This window comes from Chrysochloris asiatica, unplaced genomic scaffold (assembly GCF_000296735.1).
Source record: "Chrysochloris asiatica unplaced genomic scaffold, ChrAsi1.0 scaffold00011, whole genome shotgun sequence".
Lineage (NCBI taxonomy): Eukaryota > Metazoa > Chordata > Mammalia > Afrosoricida > Chrysochloridae > Chrysochloris > Chrysochloris asiatica.
Genome location: NW_006408529.1, coordinates 21,137,827 through 21,143,571, shown reverse-complemented (window position 1 = coordinate 21,143,571; position 5,745 = coordinate 21,137,827). Strand labels below are relative to the sequence as shown.

Here is a 5,745-nt window from a genome sequence, read left to right as displayed (position 1 = left end):
AAAAAAAAAAAAAAATGATTGTGTGGATGGAGCTTGACCAGGTAGTGTTTCTTTCTGTCATACATAGGGTCACTATGAGTCAGAACTAAGCAACAACAAAGACAGTTGAAGATTGGTGCATCTCCTTTCTCCTAGGGATTATTTAATCCATTTGGTAAATATGAGCATTGATACCTGTCTCTTTGACTTGCCTTGTCTTTGGGCAACCTGTTTTAAAACCTGGAAGGTATTGCAATCTTTGTCATGTGCTGGGGGAAAGCATGAAGGAGTCGTTCTCCTCCTACCCCTACCCATGCAAACAGCCATGTTTGGGTCTCACTTGGTTTTCCTCCATGTAAGGATGTGGCCAGGGAGCTCTAGGAAACCCAAGCACTGTTGTCTCCATGGAACCCGGGCTGACAAGGCAAAGCAACTCCGTACTGAATGGGGAGGTCATGGTGTCCAGCAGTAACTGACTGTCAGTCAGGAATGTCCTGCTGGTGATAGCCTACAGAAGCCTGGTCTCTGTATTGTTATTTATTTTTGTGCAAACACAAATCATGTGCTTTGCAATGAAATCTCGAAAGGAACGTCATGTCCCTGTAGGACACACTACCCCCAAGGATCTAAAAGAGGAGATTGATACTCAACTGTCCAGTGTTCATTTTATCAAGTATGAACTCCAGCTCCTTGCAGATGATGATGACAGACTGCTACAGCTGGAAACCCAGGAAAATCAAAATTACTACAAGTAGCATACAAGGAGATCTGGCAGCATAGTGATTACGAATCGGGCTGCTAATCTCATGGTCAGCAGTTCGAAACTACCAGCTGCTCCATGGGAGAAATATGAGGCTTTCTGCTTCCATAAAGATTTACAGCCTCGGAAACCCTGTTCAGGGTTGCTATGAGTGGGAACCGACTCCATGGCACATAACAACAACAATCATACAGGTTGAAAGCTCTGGGCCCAACTGTGCCTCTGAGATCCCACTCATGCTGTAGGCTAGCATCCCATTTCCCTAATAGGCAGGAATTTCCGTTCCTACCTGCTAGATCTTCGATGTACTGACTCTCCTTTCAAGGGTGGTGAGCAAGGCCCTCATTGATACCTTGTTAGATGGCTATGAGACGCTGTTTGTGGGACACAGTGAGTACCTATGCTACCAAGAGGCCCTGCGTGAGCTGGCCACTGTGGTCAAAGCACAAAGTGGGAGTCTCAGCGCCACTGCCAGTCAACAGCCTTATCCAGTCATCTGAAGTCTCTCTAACAACAATCCGGGTGACATACCTCCCCTCCAGTCAAAAGAGTAAATATGCCAGGCACTTCCTCAAATTGAAAAGCTTTAAGGACAATGGTGTCCTGGGGTGGCGCTGTGGGTTAATGAAAGCTGGACTGCAAGGTCAGTTTGAACCACAAGGTCGGCAGTTCAAGCTCACCATCTACTCCTTGAAAACCCTATACAAGGTCGCTATGGGTCAGAATCCACTCAACGGCACTTAACAACAACAAGGACAATAGAGTACTGAGGTGGCACTGTCGGTTAATACACTGAACTGCAAATTCAGTTTGAACCGAAAGATCAGCAGTTCAAGCTCACTAGCCACTCATTGGAACCCTACACAGGGTCCCTATGGGTTGGAACTGACTCCATGGCACTTAACAACAACAACAACAACAAAGGCAAATATAATACATTGGAGAGTAATCGATGATAAAGCTGAATGGGACAACAGTTCGAAACTACCAGCTGTTCTGCGGGAGAAAGATGAAGGTTTCTGCTCCCGTAAAGATTTACAGCCTCAGAAACCCTGTACGGGTCGCTATGAGTTGGAACCAACTCCATGGCGCATAAAAACAACAACAACAACTCTCTTTGTAGATTGGATGGAGTACAGTGTGCATACTGAACAGTCCTCAGGTTAATCTGCCCTGCAGCACCAGACTCTGTCGACCTTAACTGATGCTCCCTTTGTATGCAGAGCTCATGCGTGGAGGCCCTTTTTTATGGGATAGTTCAGAACAACAGCTAAAATCATTTCCCCCAATAACACTTTTTCTGGAATTCAATTCATTTGTTAACTTTTAAGGTTTTTGTCAACTCTTCCTTAAAAAATCTCACCTGGTTTTGATCATCATTAGTTCAGTTGTCCTATTCCAGAATATTTAATCCCAAAAGTTAAAGTTGATGTGAGGGCACTTGATGGTTTCCATTACCGACCCCACTGTTGGACACAGTTAAATGAGAACTGTTTAGATTTGGGGCATTTCAAGCTGATTGGTGGGAAAGGCAGACAGAACCAGAGGGACAGGTTAAGTGGGGGAATGAGTGATGTGTGAAGCAGTGTACTCTGGTACTCCACTTAAACCAAAATATGTTGTGACATTCACACAATTTTCCCTGAAGTGTAACGATCTGCCATTCCACTTTCACTCCCTACTTTTGAGACTAAATTGAATAAAAGGGACTGTTCTGATATCTGGCATAATTCTATTTACCTTCCTTTAATGGGGATACTATGGGACAATGTGAAGAAATGGCTTTCTCAAACAATGCACTGGTCTAATTTTATAAATTAGTTATTTAATAAAATGAACTATTAAAAGAAAAAAAAAAAAAAGAATGAAAAAAAAGCCAGGAAGGATATGTCATAAGCTAGAGAAGATAGGCCATCATGAGCAGTAGAATAAAATGTGAAACTGAAATATCATTCCAAATAAACTTTTTATTTCCCTTGTGATAATACTTTACATTATCAAATGGCTGCAATTCCCCTCAGGCTTCAGTGAGAAAGAATAAAAAACATAAGGGAAATAAAACTATTTATATTGATTCACCTGCACCCAGAATCACTAAGTTTGCCCAGTACTATAAATGTTTATTTGGCCACAGATGGTACACACTTTTTTTTTTCCTTCACATTATTGCTAAAGCACTATAAATGCCTATATTCAAATGGATGGATGGTCTCAGATTGGTGACCTTCTATAAATTAAGATAGATATTGGATGTTTTACATTAACATGACTATAAAACCTTTCAAGTAAGATTTAATAATTAAATAGATTTGAAATTTTTACATTGACATTATGATAATTTAAGTACTGCTTTCCTATAGCAGTTAATTTATCAATTCAAAGGAAATGTAAGTCCTTATCATTATCATGGATTCTCTGAGCCATGCAGAAAGTTAATGCACTCAGCTGTTATCCAAAGGAAGTTGGAGTCCATACATAAAAACCTGAAATGAAAGGTCTGTTTATGTTCAAAACAAAATCAACTACTGAAAATTCTGTGTTATATTGTTGGTATTGGTGTAGTGTGGTAATATAAGCACTCAACCATAAGGTTGGCTTGCATTGCAAGATCAGCAGTTCAAACTCTCACCAGCCACTTCTCAGAAACCCCATACAGGGTTGCTGTGAGTCAGAATCAACTCAACAGTACTTAACAACAACATTGTGGGTATTGCCGTCAATGTCACAAACAAATAGTATTTGAATTGTTGAATGACAGAAACAATGTGATTTGTAGACTTTCACCCAAAACACAATTGATAAAAAGAAATAATAGGAAATTATAAGGAGTTCAGTTCTACTGTGACACAAATGGATATACACTGAGTCATAGTTTATTTGAAAGCACCTTTTTAAAAAATAACTTTTGTGTCCACCTTACTTAAAAAATATAATCTACCACATAACACAGGAGACCTGGGTATATAGTGAGTTACAAGTTGGGCTAATAACCACAGGATCAGCAGTTTGCATCTACCAGCCACTTCGTTGGAGAAAGATGATGGTTTCTTCTTCAGAAAATATTTACAGCTTTGGAAACCCTTTACAAGGGTTGCTATGAGTCAGAATGAAATCCACAGCACACCACCACCCACTACAGTTAAGTAGATTCTGACTCATAGGGACTCCACGCAATAGAGTAAAAGTGTTACAAGGGTTGCTGAAATTATAAATCTTGACTAAAGCAGATGGTCACTGCTCATCTGTCAGTTTGTTGTAGTGTGGTGACTTTGGTGTTGCAATGATACTGGAAGCTATGCCACCAGTATTTTAAATACCAGCAGTTTCATCAATATTGAACAGGTTTCAGTTAAACGTCCAGACAAAGACAGACAAGGAAGAAGAAGAAAAATATTTCTGAATATTTTGCCACTGAAAGCCTTATGAATAGCAGCAGAATGTTATCAAATATACTGCTGGAAGATGAAAGCATCATGAATTTGTTGTTGTTTTTAGGAGCCATCAAGTCAGTACAGACTCATAGTAACCTTATGCACAACAGTATGAAATACTGCCTGGTCCTGGAACCATCTCACAATCTTTGTTACAGCTGAGTTCATTGCTGCTACCACTGTGCAAATCTGTCTCATTGGGGTCTTCTTCTTTTACACTGACCCTACATTTTACCAAGCATTATGTCCTTCTTCAGGAACTGTTCCCTCGTGATAATATGTCCAAAGAATGAGAAATGAAGTCTGATCACCCTGACTTTTAAGAATCATTCTGGCTGTACTTCTTCCAACACAAATTTGTTACTTCTTCTGTCAGTCCATGATACTTTTAACATTCTCCTCCAACACCATAACTCAAATACATTGATTCTTCTATGGTCTTCCTTCACTGTTCAATTTACATATGCATATGAGATTATTGAAAATACCTTAGTGCTCAAACTGATATATTTGCTCTTGAACACTTTAAAGAGGACTTGTACAGCAGTTTTGCTAAACCTAATATGTTGTTTGATTTCTTGACTGCTGCTTCCATGAGTGTTGATGGTTGATTCAAGTAAAATGAACTTTTTGACAACTTTGATCTTTTCTCTATTTATCATGATGTTATTTATTGCTTGAGTTGTGAGGATTTTTATTCTCTTTACATTAAGGTGCAATGCATACCAAAGGCTGTGGTCTGTGATCTTCATCAGTATTTTAAATCCTATTCATTTTCAGTAAACAAGGTTATATTATCTGTATTTTTCAGGTTGTTAATGAGCCTTCCTCCAATCCTGAGGACACGTTTTTCTTCATATAATATAACTTCTCAGATTGTTTGCTCAGCACATATATTGAATAAATATAGTAAAAGAATGGGGCAGAACAAACAAGATGGTGGATGAGGTGGACATGTAGCAAAGAGCTCTGCCAACAACACTACAGAACACCCGACCAAGCAGGTTCAGGGGATGGTCCCAGAACTCTGAACCACATATAAAGGAATACTTAGAAGGCTGGAAGGCTCACAGCTGGGGGAATTTGTGGCAGAAACAAGAAATCTATTGCTTTCTAGTCCAGGACGTTCGGCTGCTCCAGGAGCCGCCATCTTGGGTGAGATCACGTGGGGGAAGGATTGCAGCCACAGATGCCTGGCAACACTGCTGAGATAAAGGTGGGGACATTCTTTTCTTTTGGTAGCTGTTCATTGGTCCCTTGCTGTCTGAGCACCTCCATTCTGATGACTATAGTGGTGCCTGAGCAAGTGGGCACCCAAGCCCCACCCTCAGAGGGTACTACTACACATGCACACAGATCTCCTCAAAATTTAAAGAGACAGTTTCCAATTAAAACCAAACTAGAAAAAAGGCCTGAACGGGGATTGTGGAGCGGGACAAGCAGACAAAAGAGGAAATAGGCTGAAAATTAAATACTAAATTATGCCAAAAATGACCAACAGTGGTATCTTGAAACTTCTCAGGAAGAAGAGTGAAAAGGGAAGCCCATTTCCTGATCACATCTACCTGGAGGCAT

The 5,745-nt window shown here is 40.2% G+C and overlaps 1 pseudogene; it reads left to right on the top strand.

Moving 5' to 3' along the window:
* Nucleotides 1-434: 434 nt before the first annotated feature.
* Nucleotides 435-5,745, top strand: part of LOC102814750 — a 40,013-nt pseudogene continuing 34,702 nt past the window's right edge.